The sequence below is a fragment of the Pinus tabuliformis genome, chromosome X, assembly GCF_031772625.1.
Source record: "Pinus tabuliformis cultivar Carrire ecotype Pingquan chromosome X, CPIR1, whole genome shotgun sequence".
Taxonomy (NCBI): domain Eukaryota; kingdom Viridiplantae; phylum Streptophyta; class Pinopsida; order Pinales; family Pinaceae; genus Pinus; species Pinus tabuliformis.
The window spans coordinates 1,200,502,435-1,200,519,577 of record NC_142308.1 but is presented as its reverse complement, the minus strand read 5'-3'; the positions used below and the strand labels follow the sequence as shown (position 1 = coordinate 1,200,519,577).

The 17,143-nt window shown below is 39.2% G+C and overlaps 1 pseudogene across 1 annotated transcript in view; it reads right to left on the bottom strand.

Annotated features, from left to right (window-relative positions):
- LOC149144269 (aminopeptidase M1-like) overlaps nucleotides 1–17,143 on the bottom strand; it is a 133,126-nt pseudogene that overhangs the window by 69,396 nt on the left and 46,587 nt on the right. Inside the window, exon 9 of the transcript XR_016264057.1 lies at nucleotides 872–985. The product of XR_016264057.1 is annotated as an aminopeptidase M1-like (transcript). The remainder of the gene's footprint in view (nucleotides 1–871; nucleotides 986–17,143) is intronic.

The following is a 17,143-nucleotide window of genomic DNA, read 5'->3' as shown; positions in this document are numbered from 1 at the left end:
TTTTGTATTCATGCCCTAGATAATTAAATGAACAATGGCTGCAAGCCAGCAGAAATGGTTAAACCTTGGGTTTCCAAACTGACTACAAAAAAAAAAAGTGGACAGAAATTGAGATTATATTAGCTCTGAAAAAGATAGTGTGACCAAAGACCAAAATCAGAGACATTGTGACACCAAACAGGTTCTTCCACAGAATATTCAAAATAAATAGGATAATATAAAGGAATAAAAATAAGGTATCGATTATATAATGTGAGAGATGATTACAATAACAACATAAGCATACATTGAATGGTCACATACTTGAATAGATATACATTTTAGATATGTGACCCCAGTTATTTAATGTTTCTTATAATGATTATTATCATTATTTTATGTATGTTACAAACAGATCTCAGAGGCAAAACTCAAGAGAGACAAATAGCATGTAGGGGAAAGATGCAACATGAGATAAAATCAAAGCCCTACATTATAGTTCGTGTACATCAATTTAATAAACTGGAATTTTGGACCATTCGTTTCAGGCAACTATTAATTTTTTGTAACTTGAGAATCATTCTTTATTTTTGATGTGTATATATAGAACTATGTTTCAAACAATGTTGATCATTGTCGTACTTATTAAATGATATTCATTCATGTCCAACTTTCACGTTAAACCAGTCTTATTTTACATAACTGAAATCAAACTCTAGGGTCATGTAATGTCAATAATGAGGCAAATGGAATCTGAAGCCCATACAACAGGCAATTCAAAAGAACAAATGAATTTAAAATATGTTTGAATATTGTTATGGGAATTATAAGAACTATAACAAAGACATTTATTATCTATTATTTCCAAAATAACAGAGTTTTGTACCCTCACCTGGAAAACAGAAGCTCCAATGTAGCTTTCCAGCATACGGATAATAGATGCTCCCTTTCTGTAGCTTATAGCATCAAAAATCTCATTAATTTCACGGGCATGACCTACCTCCACCTAATTTAGACGAAGAAAGATAAGAATAAGAAGAATCAAAATTATTTCACCACGCCTATTTTATAAAAAGATTTCCTATATTTAGCTTGAAACTTTATATAGTAAGGATTAACTTAACATATACTAAGAACTTTGTGAAAACAAATGCGATGCACATAGATCGAAAGAAAAATAAATAATTTGTGTCTGAGTACATCTGAATTCCACGATTATGAAAGTTGTAAATATGAACCAATATTAACTATTAAAGGGAATCAGTAAGTTACAACCACCAAATGTTGGATAGTCACGTGTTTCACATAACTTATCCACCGAATGCCAAAAAGAAGAAATTGTGCATACACAAAACAAACTTGCACGGAGAAAGAGATTGTGTATAATATTCAATATGTCAAGCCTCAAAGTATGATAGCAAACTCACACGTCTCATGAGAGAGACTATCACCCATACCACCAATTAGCATTAGCCTAAGACATATCTAAAGCCTAATTAGCACTTTACATGCCTAAAATTTGTTAATTAATGTGACATGTGACATCATATCCTAAGTGACTTTCTCATCTAATTCCAAAACCTAGCAAATACAACAAAATTACCATTAGAATATACCAACTTCACCCTCCCTTCATGGTCATATCATAAACAAGAACTTGTGCCAATAAATTACATTGAATTCATATCTTTCAACCAACCATTAAATATGATGATGCTGAAAATCATTGTTGAAAATTTGGCAGCTCGGGGATGAAATTCTAAAAATAGAATTTCTAAAAATGAAATGTCAAAAAATAGAAAGCCTCAAGTATGACTTTCCAAAAATAGTAAATCACCTTGCTTCAATTGGTAATCAAGTATAGATGATGGAAAATCACTTAACTTATTCTTAATCAATCTTAATTGTTCAATTTTTACTTAATCATCAATATTATCATTAATATTAATATTATTACTATTATCCTTTATGATACTATTATATTATTATTAAAAGGAAATGCATGTCTCTCAATCATGGCACTCAATCATGTCATATGTAACTGTTAAAATTGGAAACTAGGGCCAAACTCCATGTGGGTCATCTCATTTATGGCAGCTGATATTTTTCTTGGATCCCTCTCATCGAGAGGTGTAGGATTGATCTAAAGTTCATCGATTCTGATAAGTATTCATGGAGTTATGAATTTATTTGTGTTATAAGACAATTCGTCAAGGTTGGCCAGCGACCAAATAAACCCCTCATGTGCTCAACATTTTAGTATAAAAGGAGATGACTTGAGAGCCATTTCACACACAACTTCTCTTTTGATTTCTCTCCACTTGTCTTGGGTTTTAGTGTGAGAGAAATCTAGGAGGAAGTAGCCCTAACACAGTCCTAAGGAAGATGATCTAGCTCTCAACGCAGTTATGGAGGAAAGATCTAAATGTTGTCCTAAAGGGATCATGACACCTAGCCGCAATCAAGGAAGTCTATCTACGCTGCTGTCTAAGGAAGATCCACACACAATCCCTAACCACAGTCAAGGAGGGTTAGGTGCCCTAGATAATGAGTGATGAGTCAGCCATCCCATATGTTGTCCTAACTAGGCTGTCTAAAGCCTACCACAATCAGATTAAGAAGGCCGAGGAGATTCTGGACAATGTGATATTAAGGAGGTCAAGCAATGGATGTATTTGAGGACTGTTCTCTCGTGTAACAGGCCGAGTAAAGGGATGACTAGGCCGCAGCTAAGGCAGCATTCCAGCGAGGGTTTGAAGGATTGTCTCAAGGCCATTTCAGGTAACCGTATTATTGGAAGGAGGGCCGTGAAGCTTTGCTAGAGGGTCGAGGCTAGAAGACACTGTTTAGATGTGGGCAAACCCTTAAACAGGTTGCTGCAAATCTATGGAAGCTTGCTGTGAGGGCAGGCCGTGGACCTTGTAAGGACTAGAACCGCCCAGGATTGTTGTGAAGGGTCACATCCCCAGCCACATTACCTTGGAGCAAATCTGGGCAGAAAATAAGGCTGGCAAAGGGACTGTGATATGCCCTAACCAGGCCTAGTTTGCAACAAACTAATCAGACCTCAAATCAGTGAGTTAAGGTATGTTGTCTATGACACTTCTTGTAGGTGTTGGATCCTAGGTAAGGATCAATTTAGACCAGATTGTTGGGCAGTCAGTGGAGGCCAAATTGGTGGCTGTTCATAATGGTATGATACATGGGACAACAACAACAACAAGGGTACCTGTTGGAGCAAGGTAAATGGGATAGCTAGGTAATAGAGCTTGGTATAGGAAGCTATCTTAGGAGCAGCTATCACTAACAGTGGGACAACAATGCTAGCAGCCATGACAGCATGATCGCAGCAATGTCACAATGATGGCTTGGTTCAGCAGTGCTAAACATTGGAACAACATGTGTGACAGCAAGGTACAACAGTGCTAAACATTGGGATAAGCAGTGTGACAGCATGGTGCAGCAATGGCACATGAGACAGCAAGCACACGATGCAGTACAGTGATGGGTACAGTCATGATTAGTGAAACATGATGAGATGCAGCATAGTGATGAAGGGTGCAACATGGTGCAGCACAGTGAGGTGCAGCATGATGATGAGGTGCAACACAACAATAGGTGAAGGAGTCACCTTGGAGAATCAGTTGAAGCAACATGTCTTCAACTGATCTCCTGTATCATTTCTTAGAGATGATCTATGCTCTTATCTAGATAAGTCAAAATGTTGACTTTTGTTGTAAATGTACTATCTCTTTCTCTCTCTCTCTCTGCTGAACTATTGAAGAACATATAAGAAGAATTGATCAAGGGTTTCCCCACATTGGAGTTTGTCCCTGGCTAGAGCCACATCTTGTGTCCTCTCGTCTTGGCTTGTCTTCTGCGATTTATGTTTATGTTCTATCTGCAATTTACTCTAATGCTGATGTGATTTCTAATTTGGAAAAGATATTGAGCTAACTGTGAAAATTGAAATAAATTGCTCTAAGCATAGAACATACCTAAAATTTACAGTAACTCCCCTCAATTAATGCATATGTTACTCTCTCTCACTTAATGGATACATTACACTCTCTCTTACGCACTCATTAAAGCTTGTCATAAAAGATTCCTCTTACGCACTCTTCAATGCATATGTTACATTCTCTCCTTTATGGCATAAGTTACTAAGCCATGCATTTATCTCCTTAATGGCATGAGTTACACTCCCTAATTGGTATGTGTAACTCTCCCTCAAGGCATGTGAGTTACTCCTCTTTTATGATTCAAACTCCTTGCTCCTCTTATATATATATGCCCCTCATCCTCTCTTCTTACTACTTGTGCATTGTGAAAGAAGAATTTGAACTTGAGAGAGAGTTGGAGAGAGTTGAAGAAGATTGTGAGAGAGAGACTTGGAGAGTAAGAGCAAAACTTGGTGACCCAAGGTTGATTCAATGATTTAGTGTTTCAATGTCGATTCAATTGAAAGGAAGGTTGATTAAGTGTGTCCATTTGTTACTGCTATCAATGATCTTCATGCTACAACTTATTCAGATTTGGGTGAACTTACTCATTTTCTTGATCTCTCATTGTACTCTGTATCTTTGTTGAACAATTGATTTCTAATAGAAGAAGAATTTGGTTGGGTTTTCCCCTTGTGGGTTTTGCCCTGGTTATTGAAAATTCTTTATGTCTCATTTTGCTCTTGGTTGTCTTCTATTGTGCATTTGATTTATGTTCTATCTACAACTCCTTATCTAATATTGCAACAACAAAAAAGTTTTGTAATAAGTGGTTGTTACAACATAGAACATCAAAATTTCAACAACCATTATGCTGCAAATATCCATGTACTTAGCCACAACCTCACATCCAAATGTTTTCTGCAAACTCATGATTCTATATGGTTTTGAGGTTTGCAGACCTGGTTTAGTAGTCTTTTTAGCCTTCAATAGAGAGTACAAATCACCCTCCATCACATCATTCAATGCAAGCAAACAGTTCCTCAACTCATTGTTCTTGTATAATTTTGAGTTTGCCCCTTCCAACTAAAGACAGTGTGGTCTCGTCTCTCTTCTACATTGTATACAGAGCTTTGTTGGTACAGTAGAGGGGCATGAGCAGTATCCATACTTGGCCTATTGTTTATCAAAGTCCATTGCAACAGTTAGTCTTTCGACTTGTTAAACACACACATGGAGAAGACAACAGATAATATAAACACGAATTACATTTCTATTAACAAAGATATTCATTTATAATACATTCTTGTGACCCTTGGTCTTCATATACCAACACTTAGCGGATTTGGTGTCCAACATTCCTCCCTTAATCCGAAGGGGTATATACGAGTATAAGAAGAGAGCTCTATTACAAAAATACAACAACGCATGACAGCGATAAGTTGAATGTGCTCTTTGAGATGATGGCATAAGGTGGGAGAACTTGAAGTCTTAACAGGCAGTTGTTTAAGGATGACCACCAACACTGAAACACTTAGTGCAATTCTCGGAGCTCTTCCAAATCTGGCAAAAAGTTGAAATCTTTTGCTAGAGGAAGTGCTCCTTAATGCTTTGAAGAGGGAGACCTTCAACCTAGAAGAAGGGAGGTCTACATCCTGCGGTGATTTAAGGAAGGCCACCAACCAAAGGAACGCTTAGTGCGACTCTTGGAACTCTTCTAAATCTGGCAAGAAGCTGAAGTTTTCTGCTAAAGGAAATGTTCCTTAATGCTTTGAAGAGAAAGACCTTCAACCTGGAAGAAGAAAGTTCTACAACCTGTAGTGGTTTAAGGAAGGTATGGTTTTCTCTGGCTGTAGGCTCAGACAGCAAGTTCAGGTTGTGGCTCAAGCTTGCTTGATTTATCTTTGAAGCTTGTATATGACCATCAATTCCCCCCTGTCAGATACAAGGTGAGAATATGAAGAAAATTCAACTGTAAGACCTTTCAATATGTGAACAAATTCTATGATATGAGGGGAATATCTTCTTGGTTGTTGAAGCCCATTGCCAAGAAGTAATTCATCCAAGGTGAATCTTTGTTTTTGCAGGAGGCTTGTTTCTGAAGCATCTATTTTAAGAATGAATATGCTGACCACAATGCTTGTACAAGTGAAGATCAGAATAGTGATCTTTCACATGGCCAACTTGGTCACAATGTTGGAATTTGCAAATTTGTTGTTGTGGAGGAGGAGCATGAACAAATGAATATGAACTATCATGCAAAAACCCAACACTAAGAAACTGCATGGGCTTGAAGTAGTGTGGAGTGTGAAGAGAAACCTTCTTATCATATCCAAGACATGTTTTATGTTTGTTGTCAACAAGCTCTTCCCAAGGTTTGATGATTGGTTTGGGAAGTGCAGGGTGAATTTTTGCATCTACATGCAAATCTTCTCTTGAATCAACCTCAACTTTACTGATTTGACCTCTTTCAAGAAGCTGATGGATGTCTGTCTCAATCTGGAACAGAGGACTGTTCTGAACAGATAACAATTCAGAATGACAACTCTTTTGTTGAAGCTCATCTCGCTGTAGTTGTCACTCAAGCTACCAAAAATCAATTTTGTCTTGTGCATTTTGCAAACAGGTTTGAATATTAGACAGTGTACTCACTAATTTTAACCATCCTTTCAACAGTAGACTCGATTAGAGTTCTCAATGACTCTCATAAATTGTCAATGTTGGCCATTTTTTTTAACAGCCCAAACTCATGAATTGAGGGTTTGGACTTCCCAAAGGTGCATATGTTGAACATAATTCATTACATGTGATAGTGCTACTGTTGATAAACACATTGCAAATTTGTCTTTGTTAGTTTTAGTAGCATTGGATGTGTTCTAGTCACGAAACTTGGTGGAGAGGCTAGAATACATGAGATCTCCATAACCCATAAATCGGTTTTGGAAATTCCACCTAGAGAAGGTTTAATTAGATTATTATCCTATTTTTTAATGTTTCTTTGTCTAAACTTAGGAAACCTAGTTAATTAATCAAAATTACTTAAGTCAAGGTGAGAATTCTCTAAAAACTCACACGGATTGAAAGGAAATTAATCTGGGCCCTTGATTAAGTTCTAATCTTGGTCATTGGTACTCCAACATAGGATTATAAGAAGTAGTCGATGGGTAGTGGAGAAGACACTTGAGCAGTTCGATTTCCTTGGCAAATTGATTTCCAAAGAGCAACACCAGTTGTCAGAGAGCCAAAGATTGAATCAAACACAGTGAGGGGCAGGGACAGTGATCCGAAGGAAGTTTTCCAGATCCAAAGTGGTAGCAGCAAGAGACAAAAGTGATCCATGTAGAAGCAGCGCAAGGACTATGCAGTAGCTGAAGCAAAATAGTTCGATTTAGCTGGGGAGGAATTCAATTCAGCTTGCAAAGGTCGAGAAAGTCTTCCAAAGGGTCGGAAAGTCACTTCCAACAAGAGAGACAGGCAAGTCGGCTTGCTTAGAGGCAGAAATTGAGCCACACGTGTGACAGGCAGCGTTGGGACTACGCAAAGGCCCTACGTTGGGGTTTAGACGACTAGTTTTTGGGAGGAGCCAGTGTCGGGATTGCATGTGGGGTAAGAGATTGGATTATGTCAGATACTTGTTGTTTGGATTTCCAGTTGGGCATCAATAGATTGTACTTGAAATTTCACTGCTGCATAATAATAAAATCCCTCAACTATTGCACCGATTTTCCCAAGTTGGGGTTTTCTGGTGACATTTGTCCAAAAATAATTGTGTAAATTTTGTGCACTAGATTTTCTCAGTTTCCAGCACTATTTTCTTCTGTGGTTTATTTGTGAAAATCACAGTGTGAATTATTTGATATTTTTTGTAGCAGACAGCAAATAAATTAACAATTAGAAAAATAATTTCCAATTGCTATGATAGATGAAATTTTCACATGGTCTTGGAGTGTGAGTGATCATCCGTGAAGCTCAGAAGCGGATGAGAGAATTTCGTTGTTCAGAGGGACTAGCAAGCCAAAGTTCTCAGAGGTTGTGCGGTGCTCAAACAGGCAATTCGAATTGCTGAGCTAGAGGGTCGATTTTCAGTTGTCAGGTTGCAGAAAATTCGATTTGCCCAAGATTGTGATTCCAGCAGTCAGAGGGAGCAGCAACAGCTCAGATTTTGGCTGAGGAGATTTTTGGTTAGACGCAGAGGGTTTTGCAGCAGCAAAATCAACGTCAGGTGGAAGAGAAATTGCACACACAGAGGGAGGTTTCTCTTAGAGGGTTTCTAGCCAAGAAATCTGATTTTCCTAGTAGCAGGTGGCAATAGCAGCTAGCAAAAATGTGCATTCCAAGTGGGAGTGTGAGTAGCAAAGCAGCAACCTAGCAGAGGAAGAGGGAGTTGACAGATCAGATTCAGAGATGGGCACAGTTGAGCTCAAAGACCAAGATTGATTGGAGGGAGCCTCCAACTATGTCATCTAGAAGGCAAGGATGTTATTCCTTCTAGATGAATATGGTCTGAAGACCTATGCAAAGAGTGTGGTAGCAGTACCTCAGGATGTCGATTAGCAGAAGGAGTACAAGAAGGAAATGGCGAAGGCCAAGAGGTTGATTTTGGATGGAGTCCAAGATCATCTCGTCTCGCATGTGGCAGAGAAATGAACGACAAAGGAGACATGGGATGCCTTGTTTGAGCTATTTCAGAGTTCTTCCGAGCAACGGAAGATGTACCTCCAAGAGAAGCTAAGGAACACCAGAATGCAGAAGGGCGAGAGCATAGATGCCTTTCTCGATCGGATTTAGGAATTCTGAGATCAATTGTCAGTTGTTGGGTCAGCACCTCAACCCACAGAGCTTGTACGATTGGCACTAAATAGTGTCTCAGAGGATTGGCAGGTATTTGTCCAGAGTATCTTGGGCAAAGATACCTTGCCAAGGTGGGACAGGATGTGGTCTGATTTGCAGCAGGAGGAATTGATGCGGGCTATGTTGAAGAGTGCACCATCAGTGGCAGCAGCAACAACAAGGGCGTGAAGAGGTAGGAGGTGAATGTGGCCCTAGCATTTAAGGGCCCTAGTCAGGCAAGGGGGAAGCAGAAGAAGAAGAAGAACGACTTATATAACGTCAAGGGATTCAAATGTGGTAAGAGCGGTCACTAAGCACACAGTGTCCTCTCAAGGAGAAGGACACGTTGGAGAAGCATGCCCAGGCAGCAACACATGCTGAGATAGATAGGGTCTTCTCCAGGTTGGAGGAAGATTTTGCAATTTTTGCGGCCATACCTTCAAGAGAGAGGTGGGACGATGTGAAGTTGTAGTCCCGGTGTGTTGCATACATGGGCAAGGTCCATTGAGGTGTCCTCATGGATCATCACCTGGCTAGGGAGCCCACAATAATTAATAGCAGGATGGATCAGTGTCAAAAATGCAGTCATATTCTTCAGTGACAGTGCAGAGGCTAGTAGCAGTTCGGACTCAAGAGATAGATGCATCATATCGAACAAATTGATTCAATATTTTGGATGCTCCTTAGATGCAGTAGTTGCAGTTGCAACAACAACAAATGAGAGGGAGTTGCAGTGCAGATACAGTGTTGGAAATAGTATAGCAAGGTCGGCAGCAGCACAAATGCAGCATCAGAGTTGCACAGTGATTGGTGGGCAGTATGGCCAGACATCAGTAGCGTGACAGAGGATGATACAAAGATAGAGTGTTGTAGCATAGTATGCAGCACTAGAACACAACCCTTGCTAAGAAGGAGTGTTAATTTTTGTAGCATCGAATGTATTCTAGTCACGAAACTTGGTGGAGAGGCTAGAATACATGAAATCTCCATAACCTAAAAATCATTTCTGAAAATTCCACCGAGAGATGTCTTAATTAGATTATTAACCTATTTTTGTGTTTTCTAAAACTAAACTTAGGAAAACTGGTTAATTAATCAAAATTAATTAAGTCAAGGTGGGAATTCTCTAGAAACTCACACAGATCGACAAGAAATTAATCTAGGCCCTTGATTAAGTCCTAATCTTGGTCGTTGGTACTCCAACAAAGGATTATAAGAAGAAGTCAATGGGTAGATGGAGAAGGCACTTAAGCAGTTTGATTGCCTTGGTAGAATGATTTCTAGAGAGCAGCAGCAATTGCCAGAGAGCCAGAGATCGAAGCAGAGACAGTGACGGGCAAGGACAGTGATCCGAAGGAAGTTTTCCAGATCCGGAGAGGCAGCAGCAAGTGACAGAAGTGATCCACGCAAAAGCAGCGCAAGGACTGCGTAGTAGCTGAAGCAGAGCAATTCGATTTAGTTGGGGAGGAAGTCGATTCAGCTTCCACAGGGCTGTAGAGTCACTTCCAACGAGAGAGACAGACAAGTTGGCTTGCTCAGAGGCCGAAATTGAGCCACACGTGTGAAAGGCAGCGCTGGAACCATGCAAAGCCCAAACGTTAGGGTTTAGATAGCTAGATTTTTTGGAGAAGCCAGTGTTGGGATTGCTTGTGGGGCGAGGGAATTTTCTCTCTGATTATTTTCTGTTAGATACTTGTTGTTTGGATTGCCAGTTGGGCATCCATAGATTGTACTCATAATTTCACTGCTGCATAATAATAAAAACCCTCAATTGCTACACTGGTTTTCCCAAGTTGGGTTTTTCCATGGACATTTGTCCAAAAAAAAATGTGTAAATTTTATGTTTGTGTGTGCTAGATTTTCTCAATTTCCAGCGCTATTTTCTCCCGCAGTTTATTTTTGAAAATCACAGTGTGAATTATTTGATATTTTTCATAGCATACAATAAATAAATTGTTAAATAAAATAACAATTAGAAAAATAATTTCCAATTGTTGTGACAAATGAAATTTTCATAGTTGTCATACTTCGAGAATGTCAAGAGGTATGAACTTAGTAGCTTCTAATCACAAATATTTCTCTTGAAAATTTTGTGCAAAGAAGTCAACTTGTTAACATGCTTCACAACTAGACCTAGACAATTATGAAGTACTTCATATTAGCGGCTGGAGGTCGGGTTTGACACTGTAGAAACCATCCACGGTGAATAAACACTCATCAAACTTGAACTATGTTATATTGCTGGAAAAATCATTGAGTGGGGTCACCCCCAATGATCACAACTACCTTGGAGTGCAATTAACAAATTTCTTCTTTTTCTTCTTGGATCATCGACAAAGCCAAAGAAGCACGAGAATTAACGCAGCTCACAGGTGACAATGCTTAGGTCACTGCCAGTTCACTAGTTTTGTAGCATATGTTGAGCACTTTCCAACATACATAAGAAAAGCACAGTCTTTAGCGCACATCAGATTTACATTGTATGGTTTCCAACATATATTGGACCTCCAAAATGAGTTTCCAACATATTGTTATAAAGCATATAACACTATACTATTCTTCAATACCATCACCATAATATACCATTCGACCTTCAAAAGAAATGGAGCTCAACGACAACATAATACATACCATATGCACTAGATGCAACAATGCACATAAGAAAGCAGAACCATACAACCAAACCATAGAAGCCACAATTACAAGTTTTTTGACACCAACACATGGAGTAGACAGGTGTTTACTGCAGCAATGTTCACAATATTCAAAACACATTCAACGCAAACCATTGACCATGTACACGATCTCCACAGCATAGAACGCAACATACGCACAGTAGGCTCAAGCCATCGTACAAGAGTGAGCTTAGAGGAGAGCACAAAGGTCTGAAGGCTCATCGCAACGCTAGTCCATTTGAAACGTTACAGACCAAAAACATTACAAACCTTGCCTACATAAACATACCAGACTTGAAATATTACAAAATTGCCATGTATGAACTGTCAGCTCTGATCGGAATTATTTCTACGATGAGGGTCTGTTAACATTTCTACAGTGAGGTTCCCTTGACAGAGCATAAGCAGAAGTCTAATGTTAAATTTGCAACAAGTGGTTACGCAACATTGAAGGATCTTCCTTCACAAGGGTTTTTCACCAATGGCGTTCCATCTTCCTCACCAGGTGGATTGCGAGTTTATATCCGTGATCACGACATATCACCTCCATAAAACTAATCGTCAAGGCAAATTCCTCAAATATTTTGATCAAAGCTTTCACTCTAAAATAAATCAAAGAGCAATTCCAAACTTAAAGATGTTAATGGCAAGACTAAAGCTGAGACCAGTAAGGGAGAAAGGTCAACACAAGAACCAACTTACAAAGAATGGAGAAGCAAACATGACCTTCAACCAAAGGCAAAGATAATAGACTAGTTTTCAATGGCGATTCAACACAAGAATGAATGTTTTGAGAAGATAGATAACAAAGGTAAAATTGCTACCAACAGACAGGTACGGGGGATAGAGGCAGTGTTTGGCAGGGGGATGGATATTTTTACTATCAGAGGAGTTACAAAGAGGGCAAAGGAATTCCAAATAGAAACTTGTGAACCCAGTATAAGCAAAAAACACCAGCTTTCCTATTTCGGGATAATGAATAGAGGTGCAAAACTAATATGCACAAAATTGGCTGCAAAAACAGTAGCTCACAATTGAGCAGGGTAGGAGATCGCCTACTCTGATACCATGTTAAACACACACATGGAGAAGACAGCAGATAAGATAAACGTGAATTACATTTCTATTTACAAAGATATACATTTATAATACATTCTTGTGACCCTTGGTCTTCATATACCAAGTGGTCTCTTGGACTCTGGTGACTGTTCACATTCCACACCAACCCTTAGCGGATTAGATGTCCAACACGACTCAAAACTGATATTTGTTTATTTTACTAGGGCATTATTAGAGCAATTTTCTTACACAAATTATTAACATTTTTCATCATGAAGCAATACTAAGAAAAATCATTCATAAGCATGAAAGATCAGAAGTAAATATCAAGAAACTGAGAGACAAGAGACACAAAAATTAGGCCTAAATCCAAGGAAAAACTCACTAGGGGAAACCCAAAAAATTCTTCCTTATGAGAAAGAGAGAGAGAGAGTTCATACTACATCACTAAATCAGAAGCAGCATCAATATAATAGCCAAACCAACACCCAACAACAACAAGAAATACGAAAACCCTTCACTGAAATTTATGCCCTCCTTCTGAAATTCCATGGATCAGAGAGATACAAGACAAATTCGATGCTCCAAAATGAGGAAAGGCTCCTTTATATAGACTTCCAAGGGGGATCGAATTGGTGCCTTTGGGGCCTAGGCAACTTGAATTAATCATTAGGCCAACTTGAAGATTTTGAAGAAAAATTCAAATTCAAATTTGCAATTTTAATTTTCCTTTTTTTTCATTAATGGAAATGCCAACCAAGGCTACAATTTTCAGCACTCCCTCTTAGCCAAGGAGTTATTTTCAGTGTTTTCCATCATAAGGAAGGCAGATAACATCACAATCCAATTTCAATGCTCCCTCTCAACTAGGGAGGTATTTTTCATAGATCTCGTCTCGGCTTTGTGGATGACTTCTCACATGAAGCTCACATCAATCTTTTTGAGATAATTTTGCATTACTCTAAGACAAAGAGATATGTCACAAATTTCTGCTTTCATAAGTGCCAATCACAAAAGGTGCCACAAAGCATTTACAGAATCAATGCCTTCATGATTGTTCTTCAATCCCCCCCAACTCTGATACCATGTTGATTTTACTAGGGCATTATTAGAGCAATTTTCTTGCACAGATTATTAACATTTTTCATCGTAAAGCAATAATAAGAAAATTCATTCATAAGCATGTTAGAGAAAAAGTAAATATCAGAAACCATGAGACAAGAGACGCAGAAATTAGACATGAGGCCAAGGCAAAATTAACAAGGGGAAAACCTAGAAGATTCTTCCTTGTGAGAAAGAGAGCGAGTTCATAGTACATCAATACATCAGAAGCAACATCAATAGAATAGCCAAACCAATACCCAACAGCAAGAAGAAATCCCAAAGAACTTCTCTGAAATTTTGGCCCTCTTCCTTCTGAAATTTGTTGGATCAAAGAGATACAATACATATTCAGTGTTTCAAAATGAGGAAAGGCTCCTTTATATAGGCTTCCAAGGGGGGATGAATTGGTGCCTTTTGGGACCTAAACGACTTGAATTAATCACTATGTCGACTTGAAATCAAATTCAAATTTGCAATTTTTATTTTCCTTTTTCTAATGGAAATGTCAACCATGGCTACAATTTTCAATGGTGTTGGTACACCAAAGTCTCAACTCTAATTGCTTTGGTTGATATTTGATGGACCAACTTCCTCCATTCAAATATTCCTTGTGTGCACCCAGCCACCTCTAACCAACCAAACAATATATGCATAAAACCATCTCGGAGGATATATACAAGAAATATGTACTAGTCACTTGCATAAATCCTTAGGGTGAGTTACATTGAAGACGACTTTATATGTTGAGCACTTCATTGTGATGAGGGATGGCCTCGAGAGCATTTTAGCTTTCATTGCAACATTTACTATTATATCCATGGGAGATTTCATTGCATGTTCAAGGGGATCCGAACTCTCTATAGTTTCTTTTGATACTCAAACCAAAGGTGTCTATCAATTTACATGCTAACAACAACATTGCCTCAAATACCTCTGAAACATCGCTAGACCAAATCTCTTACCAAAATACAATTGAGGTCACCTAGATACCAGTGATAAGTTACTTCTTTCCAGCAACAACACATCAGAGGGTCCAGATCTTCCCCTAGCTCTCCCATCAAGCACTATTCTATTTTGAGATTTCTTCATTTGGCCTTAAGGGTTAGGATAGATAGATCTAGATCTAGTGGATCATGACCTAGTCCATGGCTCCTTTCTACAGTCACCCACACATGGAGTCAAGGGTTTTCCATCTTTTAGCATATAGAAATTATGTTTCTACTACATTTCTTATTCTTTATATAGGAGACCTTTTGTTGGAAATACTGAGAGGGGGGATGAATCAGTATTTCTTTTCCAATTGTTATATTTTCTAGTCAAAAAATTTATATTCAGAACACAAGATGAACAACAAGAATAAATGCTTTTATTAATATAATCTTTGCAATAAAATAGATACAATATATATATGGTTCCAATCTGTTGCCAAGCACCAACTTGGACTTTTGTGAGGCTCCAACCTCTAGAGCACCAACTCTGTTTTGTCAAGGCACCAACCTTGGACTTAGGAGCACCAACTCCAAGACACCAATCCTTCCAGTTCTGAGGCACCAACCTCAAGGGCTCCAACCCTCTGCTGTCAAGGTACCAACCTTGGATATAGGAGCACCAACCTTGAACTTAGGAGCACCAACTCCCAAGACACCAATCCTTCCAGTTCTGAGGCACCAACCTCAAGGGCTCCAACCCTCTGCTGTCAAGGCACCAACCTTGGATATAGGAGCACCAACTCCAAGGACACCAATCCTTCCAACTTCTGAGGCACCAACCCCAAGGGCTCCAACCCTCTGCTGTCAAGGCATGTTTGATAGTAATGTTCTGCTCCCAAAACTCTTCTTTACTGAATTCTGTCTGTTTACAGCTTCACTGTAGTCTCCATGCTACAGCATCAATGGCAACCAGTCTTCATATGAAGAAGTCTTTACAACTCTTCATACTGTCCACATAGAGTCTGCAAAAGTTATCTCATGATGATATCAAATAGCCATCATGATCTCTGATAATGTCTCCACACAACTTTAGTGAGTCTACTATTAGCTGCACTAAGCTCTGCACAAGAACCAACTCTCTGTTTCAAGCCTCTGTTCTCACTATCATGGTGAATGCTTCCAGCGTGACTACTAGGCACTATTCTTGCTATTGCAATCTCTTACTTCCCAGAAATACATTCACATATGCTTCAATACTAGTGCTGGCTACTGTTCCCTTCAAGCGATATCAAATGAAACTTTATTTATTATATCACAGAATTGTTCTTCAGTATGCATTATGTACTTGATTAATTCATCATACGTCTAAGTCTTTCACAGGGTAACACGATCAACAAAGTTGCTCGTCCTTCTACTGCCTCCTGTCTGGCTGAACCTTCGTCTTCCTTTTGTCTTGCTAGACCTTCGGCCTATTTCTATCCTACTGGACCGTCAGCTTCCTTCTGTCTTGCTGGACCTTCGGCCCTTTTCTGTCCTGCTGGACCTTCAACTTGCTCCTTTCTTCCAGTTCGCCAACAACCCTTTGAACCTTCCTTGTTCACTGTTATAGAAGCCTGATACGCCTGACCTTTTGTCTTCCTCCTTGCTTGATTGAGCTTCAGCTTCCTCAACGCTCGCTCATCCTTCTGGCTTCCCTCCTCCCGTTGCTTGAGCTTCAGCTTCCCAATCTACACTCGCTCGTCCTTTCGTCTTCTTTTCATAATCACGAATTGTGAACTACCATTATGTTCTGTGATTGATGTCCACAATAGATCATTCGAAATGATACGCCTTATCGTAGATTTATATGAGTTTCACCAATGGAAAGACGCGTTTAGTGGAAGAAGGCCGACCGACTTGAATATTAAAAACATAGTGAAGAGTTTTCCATATTCACGGAAGGCTATACCCATATAGAGGTCCCACATGCCACGTCATCCTTTTATACAATCACAGCTTCCGGAGGTTCACACATAACATCGTTGATTCCCAACTGCCGACGAAGCGGATGCAATATGGTATTAAATAGTTATTAATAAGTCCGTCAGGTCCACACCCTTATCGCAATCACCGGTTTGACATTCTTTGTACATTGCGATTACCGCGGATGCGATATTTGATTAAGCCATGCTATAATGATGTAGTCGGGTCCGCAATTATATCGCAATCGGTGGATTTCAATGTGGCAAAACTTTAACAAGGCTTGTGATATTGCGATGGACGCAATATTACAATAGGGCATGTTATAACGTTGCAGTGGGTCCGCATACGTATTGCAATTGGCATTTTAATGTGGCAAGGCTTTTAAAGAGGCTTGCGATATTGCAACGGACGCGATATTATATTACATCATATTGTAATGGTCCCGTGGGTCCATATATATATATATATATATATATATATATATATATATATATATCGCAATCGCATATTTTATCATGACACGGCTTTACACTCTTGCGGTATTCCTTAGCGATCCTCCACCGTTGATCTTCTCTCTAGATCTAACAGTCCCGACTTAACCTGATCAACCCAAAACCGTCCATTGATCCTTTGTCGTCGATCAACCCGTGCTAGATCCAACGGC